Here is a 12,989-nt window from a genome sequence, read left to right as displayed (position 1 = left end):
TGCAAATGGATAGATAATGTTTTCAGTTTTGAGAAATCTTAAACGGTCATCCAGGCAATGTTCATCTATTACTATAAAAGTTAACACTCTTTAATCCAATAAAGAGGTCTTATGTGGATGTTGCCTGTAGTTTTTGTTCAATTCATTTTCTCTGGTGTTTCATCTAACTATTGCTTTGTTACAGTTTTCTTCAGGCATCGTTTTATCTAGCAACAGACCAAAAATAAATGTGATGTAGGAAGTTTTTTACCAGCTTATTTCAAGGCAAACATAAAGAAAAATATCTACACTTGAGTTTCTCTTCTCAAAAGATTCTACACCAACATTTGGTGACCAAGCAATCCAAAGAATAAAAACATTCATGCAACATTAACTTATTAATGAGGTTTAAAAATAATCAGTATCCTGATATGATTGAGAATGGACTCAACCATATATCATATCCTGGGCAATCTTAACTAAACAGAAAGGTCATGGAGCTAAAGGAGAGATAGCTGGGTTAACAGTCCCAAAGATCTCGCCTATTATGTAAGGAGATATGGGTCAACCACCCCTGCTTTTCCTTTGTCCTCTGTTGTTCAGGAAAAAAGCACAAGTTATTACTGCTTTTAGTAAGCATATAAGATAGTATCCACCACGCAGGCAACAAGACAAGGCAGTACCAATCAGAGACAGGACCAACTCTGAACATAACTGAATGACTTTATCTGATAGTATTGGAGTATTCCTCACATCTAATGGAATAGAAAGAGTAGCATGGATGTTGGTGAGAGTATAGCTCATTATAGTTATATACAAGTTTTTAGAAATTATGGGAGCAATTAAGTTAAAGAATATTTTGTTAATTAAATATCAATAGTACTATTGTAATCTTAATTATACTTTTGCCTCTATTTGGTGAAATTCAATTGATACATTACTTTGGAAATATTGTCACTTTTATCTTTACTTTTGTTCCACTTGCATTTCCACTTCCAAGCCTGGAAAAACTATTATCAGTGGTAATTTGAACTATAAAGTATCAGCTTGCCATGGTGGCAAGAAAGCTATCTCATAAGGTTCTTGGGATAGGATTTAGTGGTTATGTTTGTTTAATACATGAAACAATTGGTGCCATAAGTAAACCAGAGACTGAATGATTCAGTGCTAGAAGACGTCAGCAGCTAATAACAGCTATTGCAAAAGCTTTTCCTTTGTCCTCTGTTGTTCAGAAAAAAAGCACAAGTTATTACTGCTTTTAGTAAGCATATAAGATAGTATCTGCATACTATTGAAGATATATGGATACTTCTCACATAGCTATAGATACACCCTGATAGTAACTGATAGTAAAAGCAATGAAATCTCTTTGTTTTGTCTGTTGTTGGTTAGAAATTATAAGAATTGAAGGAATCAAATGTTCAAGAGGGAGAATAATGGGCTCTGCTATAAGTTGCTGCTGATGGAAACATTTCTAGAAGCAGAATTCAAATTGCTACTTTGAAAGAAAGCTTAATTGAAAAGCCATCTTTTAATGCAATGTGGCCCAGTCATGAAATCCTATTGTTTAAAAATAATCCAAGATTATAATCCAAAATTGGTCAATAATTAAGTTAATTGAATTATTATTTCTCAGGAAGTAAAATGTAGAGGGTTTTTTAATGGACTTTCAGTATTTTAATATACGGTATGTTTTCTTTTCTTTTTTACAGAATTCACCAAGCTTGGAAATAATTCTGAAGTTTAACATATAGAGAATAGCAGCTGTGATTACTCTCCTATAAGAATTTGTTTTTGAACTATAGGATTGTGTTTCCAATCATTCAAACACAAACTATTCCATCCCTGCCTAGAGGTAAGAAAATGGCAACTGAGTTTTTTTTTCTTTCCTTAAAGACATTTCGCTTTTCATCCAAGAAGCTTCTTCAGTTTCAAACTAAAGAACTCCAAAACTGACTAAGTTTATTTATTTTATTTATTTTGGTTTGTCAAGCATGTATGAGAAAGCAAGTATAAGTATGAATATAACATGTAAACATATAATTATAAGCAGGTATACATATATGCATAAGAAATGAGTCCAAATAGATAGGAACAGTAGGACAGGGATGGTAGACACGCTGGTGCACTTATGCATGCCCCTTACAGACCCCTTAGGAATGGGGTGGGTCCACGGTAGACAGTTTAAGGTTACAGTTTGGGGATTTTTAGTCAGAGGTGGGTTGCTACCGGTTCACACTGGTTTTGGCAAATCAGTAGTGGAAATTTTGACTGGGTCGCCGTGGCATCTTTTTTCTCGGCATTCTTAATTTTCTATGCATGCATAGGCTTATTGACAAACAACTGCACATGTGCACAGAGAAAATCGCACATGCACTGAACTGACAGTAACGCCAGCAGCAACTTACCCCTGGTTTGAGGATGTAACAACAGAGTCAGGTAGTGCATTCCAGGCATTGACCACTCTGTTCCTGAAGTCATATTTTCTGCAATCAAGTTTTGAGCAGCTTAAGTTCTTACTTACTCAGAGAAGCAAAAAGTGTTCAAGAAAAAAAATAAAGGAAGTCCAATTGCCTCTTGAAAAACCACCTTTGGGACAACCATGACCTGGATGACTGAGAATCTCCATACATATTCTGGTAAACTTTAGCCATACATTTCTCATATGAGAAGTTATCAGATCAGAGTTTTTGCACATGGCACTAACAAACTAAATCCGAAATACTTCCCCCCCTAATCTAAGTAACAATCAGATGCTTTTAAATCAGTTTAATCTGTCTACAAATGTATTGTAACATCCCAGTTTTCTTTGCTCACTCACAATCACTTAAGGAATTACCTAAGGAAAGTCTTTGCTATCAATCTTTTGTTATGGATGCAAGCAGAAGAATTATCTGAAGCTCTCTTATAAATCAGGGCAGGAAACCCATGTCTGCAAGTTTCATGCAATGACCTCAGCCTTAGGGTTCATTTGATCAAATTTATGGTGGCAAAGTGTTAGGAAATTTGTACTATGATTTCCTAACATTTTTATTGTAAAAGAATGTACTTTTTATGGACCAATAAACAGACTCATAACCTCCTCTTCCCCCACCATTTTTCAGACATCACATACTTTGTTGGTATGAAATGTCTCTAAGTAGGATTAGAAGAAAATAAGTAGAAACATTGCTTCCAAATGCTAGATTTTTCTAAGACTAGCATATTTTTGCCAAGTTGTAGCTTGAGTTACATATGTTGGGTAAATACTTCATTTTTTCCTAACATAACAATGGAAAAATTGTTCTAAGTCATTTATTCTGTACTTTGACAAACAGCTGACCTCATCTTCATATAAAACAAGTGGAAACATATTTTTAAGATGAAACAAAAAGCTTTAAATAAATTTATAAAATAAAATAAAATTGATATCTAACTATATCAATGACTCACTGATCATTTGTGAATGAAGTCTAAACATAGTATAACCAATTCTGTAAAATTATCTTGACAAATAGCGCAAAGATTGCCTTGGAAATTTAAAAAAGACAGGTAATTAGCTAGTGAAAAATGTCTTTATAACACTGAGAAAGAGAAAGAACATAGGCCATGGTTTTTAAAACAATTGTGCTTCTGAAACAATATCATGTTTCTAAAGAAATGTTCTTGTATTTGTCTTCCAAAACAGCTTCCTTAATATGAATTCAGCTCTCCATTTAGGTACTGGAATTTGGTATATATTTGAAGCAGTTGGGGAACTAACATTCAATGATTTATTGGGACTAGAGACTAAAACATATGAAGAACGGTTGCAGGAACTGTGTATGTCTAGTTTAATGAAAAGAAGGACTCGGGGAAACATGATAGCAGTGTTCCAATATATCAGAGATTGCCACAAAGAAGATGGAGTCAAACTATTCCCCAAGGCACCTGAGGGTAGAACAAGAAGCAATGGGTAGAAAATAATCATGGAGAGAAGCAACTTAGAACTGAGGAGAAATTTCCTGACAGAACAATTAATCAGTGGAACAGCTTGCCTCCAGAAGTTGTGAATGTCCCAACATTGGAAGTCTTTAAGAAGATGTTGGATAGCCATTTGTCTGAAACACTGTAGGGTTTCCTGCCTAGGCAGGGGGTTAGACTAGAAGACCTCCAAGGTCCCTTCCAACTCTGCTATTGTATTGTATTGTATTGTATTGTATTGTATTGTATATAGCCTATGAAAGGCAGCAGATTCTGTTTGATCTATTATGTCTAAAATACTTTATCTTAAGGTTAATTTATCTTGATATGGCACTAATGGTAGATTAACTTCATCAGAAAAGGTTTAGAGTTATGTGCCATTGTTAAGTGCACTAATCCAAGAGGTGTGTAACCATTTCAGCCAATAAGCAAAATATTTATTCAACTATTGGTTTCAAATTTACTTACTCCTGCTTCCTGCTAGCTAGAATATCACACTTGGATCCAGTAGGTAACCTGGAAAATGTTCTTAAACAGTAATTTGGACTTTCTAGGGAAGGCATGTTATTATATGTTCCTAGCTGAGATTTATATAGCAACTGTGCACAGGCTTTGGAACCAAAAAACTTACAGAAGCAGATATAAACTGAGTATGTTAAGCAAAATAATCAACTCTGATAGCTAATGCTGATCTCTGTCCATTTTGGGCATAGATAATCCAACTAGAAACTTCAGAAGCTAGCCTTAAATATTTGAAGATCTTGCCCTGCTCTGGTTTCTTTTCAGATTGTATAAATCTTTCATTCACCTGAAGGAACTGTATTGAGGGATTATACTATAGTATGTAATCCCTTATGTAAGATAAAGGGAGGAGGAGCTTCCGGGGCAATGGAGGGACCTTCCTAGAGCTCCGTAATGATGGGGCTCCCTGGCAGGGATAGCGGGCGCTTTCGGCCCCCACCGGTCATTTTGGGGGCCGTGAGGGGGTCAGTGGTAACCCTGGCCGTCTTTGAGAACCAACTGTGACCCGGGGGGAATAGCTGAGACCCGGGAAAATCAGACAGCCAGATGGACAGGAGATGGAGGATTGCGAGAACGCTGAGGCTGAGCCACGGCAGCGGAAAAACCGGAAATGTGACTTGCATGGCTGCCAGGATGGCGAGACAGCGGAGAAACAGAGGAATGGAAGAGCGGAGGAGCGTTTCCATGAGGGAGCGAGTCGGTGAGGAGGAGAACAAACTGTTCGGGGGCGGTGTGTGGGCCCAGCCGGCGACGGCGATGATGGCGGCACCGGCGGAGATGGCATTGAAACATCGGGTGCCATATTTCCTTCCATCTCTCTAACCGCGGTGAGCTGCCTATTCAGGAGGCCGAGGGGCCGGAGAGGAGCTGAGGGGATTTAAGAAGCAAGCCAGGGGGGGCCGCCGGAGGCTTTGGGCGACCCCAGAAGATCAACAAGCCATGAAACTGGCCTTGGCACTTCGCCTATCCCCCCCCCGCCCCCGCCCCCGCCCCCGCGGATTTCCGATTTAAGCACTTTAAGAATTTTAAGAACTTTAAGAACTTTAAGAACTGCCTCTTTAAGCACTTTAAGAACTTTAAGAACTTTAAGAACTGCCTCTGGGCCTCGATGGAGGACTATTTCCGATTTAAGCACTTTAAGAACTCTAAGAACTGCCTCTGGGCCTCGATGGAGGTCTATTGACTATCATGGTTCGGCGTTGTAGGCTTCCTCTCTCCTTTTATTTATCCATTTACATCTTGGCCTTTTCACATGTATTTACATCCTGGACCTGCCATAGCCATAGTTATCATCATCATAATCTACTCAAGGGCTGATATTTTACAACTGCGAGGGTCCCCCCTGTCACAGGTATGCCCCCCGCCCTGGTGAGGGCACACCTCGATGAAGGGTTTATTGACCCAGAGAGGTGGAGGAAGCGGGGGATCAGGGGTTTTTTAGTAAAATGTTTTTTAAAATTTTTAAGGGGTTCCAGGGAGGGGGGGAGGGTTACTCAACCTGGGGGTATGGATATAGCCAGGTCAACAGGTGGGATCAGGATGGAGGGGAGCGGAGTGGGGGAGGTGAAAGGTTACAGCATTCCTATGGGGGGGAATCCGATAACGACGGTCGTAGGGAGGGGCGGGCGCGAGGACACCAGAAGAACACATAGTCGGTTGGGAGACCGGGGCTGTTGGACACACCCGGTCGCTTGTACCAACCCCCGCAGTCTAGGTGGACAGGATCGGCAGAGCCTGGGCCTTAGGCTGATGTTATGTAATGCGAGGTCCATGGTTAATAAGGCCCCACTCATCAGGGACTTGATCTCAGAGGGGGAGCTGGACCTCGCAGGAATAACGGAAACCTGGTTGGGCCCGGAGGGGGGGTTGCCCCTCGGTGAAATGTGCCCTCCAGGTTACCGGGTGTTCCATCAGCCACAGGCCCAGGGTAGGGGCGGTGGGGTAGCGATAATCATCCGGGAAGATTTCACTCCGAGAGAATTCACTGTGTCGCAGACATCCGGTTGTGAGTCTCTGGGCGTGAAATGGGGCCCAGGGAGACAGTTGGGTCTGTTGATAGTATACCTGGCTCCCCGCCATACATCAATGGCCCTGCCCGGACTCCTCGAGCTGATAGCAGAGATGGCGGTTGAGACCCCCAAGCTACTAGTGATGGGGGACTTCAACCTGCCGTCGACGGGAGAGGCATCCGAGGTAGCCCGGGAATTCATGGCTTCCATGACAGCCATGGATCTGACTCAAGTAGTTCGGGACCCCACACACGAAAGAGGCCACATACTGGATCTTGTGTTTGTCTCCGACCAGTGGACGAGTGATCTGGGTATAGGGAATTTAGTCATCACGCCCCTGTCATGGTCAGATCACTCACTTCTCCAACTGGACTTCCCTGGCGCTACTCCCCGCCGCGGGGAGGCGGAACCAGATTGTCCCAGATGGTTCCGCCCCAGGCGTCTGATGGAACCAGATAGGTTCCAGGCGGAGCTTGGGCCACCTCCTGCAGACCTGCCCCGCTCCCGGGCAGAGGACCTGGTGGCCGCGTGGAATAGTGCGGCCGCTGGAGCCTTGGACCGGGTTGCGCCTTTGCGGCCTCTCCGATGGCAACGATCAACCCGGGCCCCCTGGTTTAATGGGGAGCTAAGGGCAATGAAACGCCATAGGAGACGCCTAGAGAGCAAGTGGAGATCCTCCCGCTCCGAATCCGATTGAACACAGGTAAGAGCCTACTTAAGGACCTACCTTGTGGCAGTAAGGGTGGCCAAGCATCAGTATTATGCCACCCTTATAGCATCCGCAGAGAACCACCCTGCCGCCCTGTTTCGGGTGACCCGCTCCATGCTGTCGCAGGGACAGCGGGACCCCCCGTTGCAGGGCAGGGCAGAGGAGTTTGGGGAATACCTGCAGGATAAAATTGATCGGATCCGGAGGGAGTGAACCCACCCCAGTGTTCCAGAGGGGGCGTCCGAGGCTAGTCTTGAGGTTCCACGCTGGGAGGAGTTTGACCCTGTTGTCACCGAAGATTTGGACAGGTTGCGCGGGCGACTGCGAGCCACCACATGTTTATTGGACCCGTGTCCCTCCTGGTTGGTACTGGCTTCCTGGGAGGGTACACGAGGCTGGCTACTGGGGCTGGTGAATGCTTCGTTGGGTGAGGGCCTTTTACCAACCGCCTTGAAAGAGGCGGTGGTGAGACCCCTGCTCAAGAAGCCTTCCCTGGACCCAGAGGAGCTAGCAAATTATCGTCCTGTCTCCAACCTTCCTTTTCTAGCAAAGGTTGTTGAGAGTGTGGTGGCTCAACAGTTCCCGCGTCACCTGGAGGAAGATGATTATCTAGACCCGCGCCAGTCCGGCTTCCGGCCCGGTCACAGTACTGAGATGGCCTTGGTCGCGTTGGTGGATGATCTCTGGAGGGCAAAGGATGGGGGTTGTTCCTCCATCCTTGTCCTATTAGATCTCTCGGCGGCTTTCGATACCATCGACCATGGTATCCTATTGCGCCGTCTGGAGGGGTTGGGGATCGGAGGCACTGTATTGCGGTGGTTCCGCTCCTACCTCTCTGGCCGGACGCAATGTGTGTTGGCAGGGGAGCAGAGGTCGACCCCGAGGCCCCTTACTTGTGGGGTCCCTCAGGGGTCGATCCTCTCACCTCTCCTGTTCAACACATATATGAAACCGCTGGGCGAGATCATCCGTGGTTTTGGGGTGGGATACCACCTGTACGCTGATGATACCCAGCTGTACATTTCCACCCCAAACCACCCCAACGAGGCCGTCGAAGGGATGTCCCGTTGTCTGGAAGCCGTGCGGGTCTGGATGGGTGACAACAGGCTCAGGCTCAACCCCTCCAAGACAGAGTGGCTGTGGCTCCCAGCTCCCCGATACAACCAGCACATTCCATCGCTGGCCATCGGGGATGAACAATTAGCCCCGGTGGAACGGGCACGCAATTTGGGCGTCCTCCTTGATGCCCGGCTGACTATAGAAGATCATGTGGCAGCCGTGGCGAGGGGGACGTTCCACCAGGTTCGCCTGGTGCGCCAATTGCGTCCCCTTTTGGACCGGGGGGCCCTGCGCACAGTCACTCACGCGCTGGTGACGTCTCGTCTGGACTACTGTAATGCTCTCTACATGGGGCTCCCCTTGAGGTGCACCCGGAGACTGCAGTTGGTCCAGAATGCAGCCGCGCGGGTAATCATGGGGAGATCGAGGTTCTCCCATACAACACCTCTCCTGCGCGAGCTGCACTGGCTTCCTGTGCCTACCGGGTGCGCTTCAAGGTGTTAGTCACCATCTTTAAAGCGCTCCATGGCATAGGGCCTAGTTATCTGCGGGATCGTGTTCTGCCCCATACATCCCTGCGGCCCATTCGCTCACACAGAGAGGGCCTTCTCCGGGTGCCGTCCTCTAGAGACTGTCAGAGGGCGGTGCCCAGGAGTAGGTCCTTCTCTGTGGCGGGTCCCACCCTTTGGAATGACCTCCCCCCAGACATCAGGACAACAACCGATCTCTGCTCCTTCCGCAGTAAACTGAAGACCCACCTGTTTCGGCTAGCCGGCCTGGCATAATCTCGACAACTGTTCCACCCCTTGGTTAATTTTAATTGTCAATGTTAGCTTTTAAACTTTTATTCTTATTGGGGTTTTAACTTCTCTGATTATTGTATTTATTTATTTTTACCTCCTCCTTTGTAGTCCGTAGACCATTGCTTGTGTACGTCGCCCCGAGTCCCTGTGGGGAGAGGGGGCGACTAATAAGTCTGATAAAATAAATAAATAAATAAATAAATAAATAAATAAATAAATAAATAAATAAATGGGCAATAATTAGAGAAAGAGATAATAAGATTTACAACTTTGACTTTGTTTAACTTTTCACAAGGCTCTTAAAGATAAATGGAGCCTAAAGCAATTTAGAACTTCACGATCATTGTTCTTCAGTTGTATATTTTCTGGATTACATTTCAAGTTTATTTTGGTATAATGGGTATCCATGGGGAGATAATTCTATGCAGGATCCAATCTAGGCCAGTCAGAGGTTTCATTTCTGAGCTTTTGGAAGATAATGCTATGACATATATTTGCTTCAGAAATTCTAGTCCAAGTACATAATGCAATATTTATGTTAATCATGTCATTTTACATTTCATGACTTAGATGTCAGCACAGTTTGCTGATTTATGTTTTGTCTGTTGCTAATTTAAAGAAAAAATAGACACTTCTTAAAATCAGCAACAGATAAACCATACATCAGCAAACTACAATGTCACCAAAATGACGATATAAGGAATCTTGTCTTTATGAAGTTGAAAATTCATCTATGGAAGGGCTATGAAAGCTGAAGAAAAGTTTCATTTCAAGACATTCTATATTAAGTGATTATTTCTCTCAAGAAGATCCTGTAAGAGGAGCATATTTTTTTCATATGATCAAAATGGAATTCATAACAAATGAAATTTTAACTTGCTTTTTGATCACTGAGAAACCAATATGAAATATATGACTCTGATTAGCGAGCCTAAGTTTGTAATCATGACATATAACAGCAGAATATGTATGCTAACTATGAATCATTTGGAGAGATTTAGCATTCATATGACTTGGAATATGCTGTAGGGGAATTAGATGTTGTCTCCTATCCTCTTCCCCCCCCCCACTCCTCCACTCTCCTCCATTTCATTCCATTCTATTCTATTCTTAGCTACATTAGATATTGTATTATTTTAGATATTCTCTTTTATTGAGTTAGAAATGGTGGATAAATGAATGGTTTTCCCTGGAACAGTAACAAGAAAAAAATGCAATTCCTTGGAAAGTACAGTGTTATGCAATTATTTAATGAGAATAAATTTTGATATCAAGTATTTGCCAGGCAATGTACTTACAGTGTCAAGTATCTATAAAAGTCAGAAAACATTATACACCTGTTGATGGATTGCCACTCAGATTATAGTTTATGTCAGAATTAAGGTATTTCAATTATAACACATGAAAAGATTAATGTCATCTCCCTATTAAAATAAACATATAAATATGAACTTCAAATAATTTAAAATACATATATTCTCTTTAAGTTTATAATTACAGTGCAAATTGTAATCCTTTCTACCACATATTTGCCATTTTCCATCTGTATATTATAACCAAAATTATGCATTCTTCATCTTCTATTTCAATTTTTAATTTTTCATACTTTTTAGCAATTACTTGTCCATTATTTGTACATAACTCAATTTCAAACTCATTCTTATCTTTTCCAAATAAAAAAAACCCTTTGGTTTACCTTAAAAATTTATAATAATAGTTAATAAGAGTTTACTATCTAAGTTAGCCATTGTGTTTGCCTAGTATTTCTTGTCTATAAAATGCTTCTTGTGCTAAGAGCCTCAACCTAGATATATGTATCCATATTGCATGTCCAGATATTTTATGGTACGGATCAGAAGAAGAGATGACAGATAAGCTCAGTTTGGTTTGTAAATAACTAGATAGGCAACTTGATTACTATTTTCTTGTAATTACTGTATTCACTAAATAACTTTGAACTTTAGATGTAGCTGTAGCTGTAGCTGTAAAAACTTCACTTATTTCTGAGCCAGTCTTAATAAATGGTTTGGTTTAACTTTAAATTACCAACAGGGATATTTTATATAATAGAGAAAGAATTGCTGAAATTTGATAAGCTGCTTCTTTTCTGTTATAGTAGCCAATTTATTTAAGCTTTGCTAGCTTTTAAAATTGATCACTGAGAGTAGAGGAAGTGAAAAACATGAGTTTGACCAATATGAATGCCAGCAAAATCCCAAGTATAACTCTTGCTAAGCACAGATGGAAACAAAATTGAAAATTGAACTTATAGGTGTTCTAAAATTATAAACTGTCTATTCCAAGACAATTTAACCTCAGCTTGTTGAAATGATTAAAAAATAATAAGTTGTGTACCAAAGCACTACTTTGGGGTAATATAAAGTGCTTTGTATTTACACAGAATTTAACTTAGTGTAAGTGTGAGTATGCATATACAGATAGAAAGTACATATGTACAACAGAACTTAATTTTAGAAAGGAAAGCAACCAACAGTGTCCTGGAATGAAAATGTGGGACACCAAAGTAGTAAGATGATAGAAGAGAATTTATAGCTGAGGGTTGAACTGGTTTTTTTTAAAGAACATTGTACAAATGGTTTAAAAAGTTGGGTCCTTTGTACTTCTGAGCCTGACTGTTTTCTTACAGGCATTTCATTACTCAACTAGTGGCATTATCAGTGGTAGAAGTGAATGGAGAATGCTTACTATGTACAAGTGTTAGTGAGAATGTTCTTGGTAGTAGCTTGATTAGACTGAGTGTTATTGTTAGCTTGCTTGTCTGCATTGGTAGTTCCTTGATTGGGTATTGTTTACTTCTCTATTGTTGATCTAGTATTAATCTTAATCTTAATATCTGATTATGTGGGTGTTGATTGAAAACATAGGGAGGTTTTTTGAGTTTTTATTTCCTTTTGCCTTTTTAATTGTCTCTTTTGAATGATATGTAAATATCACAAACCTGTGTGCTTGTTGATGGCTTGTTTGTCTGAGGACCAGGCTTTCAGGAATTCCCTAGGGTTTTTAAACCTGGCTTGAACTAGAATGCTCACCAATGTCTGCTATTAATGCATGCCCTTCCAAATATTACTTATGCATGACTGACTTCTTTGAACTTCACTGGAGTATGAGCTCAGTGTAGGTATGCAAAACTCTCAGTCCAGAACTCATATAATGGGCTCTGTGGATAGAAAACAACAACAAAGAAGTAGTTTTAGGTAGGCTAGAGGTCCTCAGCATTTCAATGCCACAGTCAGATTGTTAATGACTTTTTTACTTATCATTATCAAACCAACCCTATTAACTTCTATCTTTCTACTTCTTGTCTTGAGATCCTTGTATCTGCAATTAGTTTCAAGATTTCTAAAGTTTCAGCATAAATTATTTCTAAACTCTAATTCCACGCTTCAGGTTTGCTATTAAATTGCAAGCCTTGCTTTCTAATGAACACAGAAAGATGAGGAAAGCAATTCAATTCAAACTTAATAGATTTAGACTGCCCATCTTCACTTGGAGTAAGACCGATGGTTTTTCTACTCAATTCTTGAGGAAATGATAGACTTTTGAAATAAGGAGAGATGTACAGATTTTCTGTGATCAAATTCTAACTCATGACACTTGGTTTCTTAATAATTCCGCTGGGTACATTTTCTATTGCCTTGAAATTATATTTTCCAAATCAGAAATGACTTTCATGTTTATCAAAGGAAGCAAAAGGGAATAATTTCTCTTAAGTCTTTTGGATAGAATTATTCTGTTCAGCCTTTATATCTGAGCAGAAAGAAAGTGCAATCAGCTTCTTCACAACAGCTTTTCATCATCTTCAGCATAGGGAATGAGTGAGAGAAAGAGAGAGGGGAAGAAAGAGAGAGAGAGAGAGCTACAATATAGAAGAATCAAGAATTGGACAGATTGAGAAGGAAATGAAAATGGAAGACAGTGTGGTTGCACATCTATGCACATCTATGG

At 41.4% G+C, this 12,989-nt stretch overlaps 1 long non-coding RNA gene across 3 annotated transcripts in view; it reads left to right on the top strand.

The window, feature by feature from the left end:
* LOC309393343 overlaps positions 1–12,989 on the top strand; it is a 137,492-nt gene that overhangs the window by 34,748 nt on the left and 89,755 nt on the right. For all 3 annotated transcript variants that reach the window (XR_014175571.1, XR_014175572.1, XR_014175573.1), the window contains exon 2: positions 1,692–1,834. This is a non-coding gene — a long non-coding RNA (uncharacterized lncRNA). The remainder of the gene's footprint in view (positions 1–1,691; positions 1,835–12,989) is intronic.

The sequence above is a fragment of the Natrix helvetica genome, assembly GCF_964273705.1.
Source record: "Natrix helvetica genome assembly, chromosome: 5".
NCBI classification, from domain to species: domain Eukaryota; kingdom Metazoa; phylum Chordata; class Lepidosauria; order Squamata; family Natricidae; genus Natrix; species Natrix helvetica.
The sequence above is the reverse complement of the archived record's forward strand: the minus strand, read 5'-3'. Positions and strand labels throughout refer to the sequence as shown.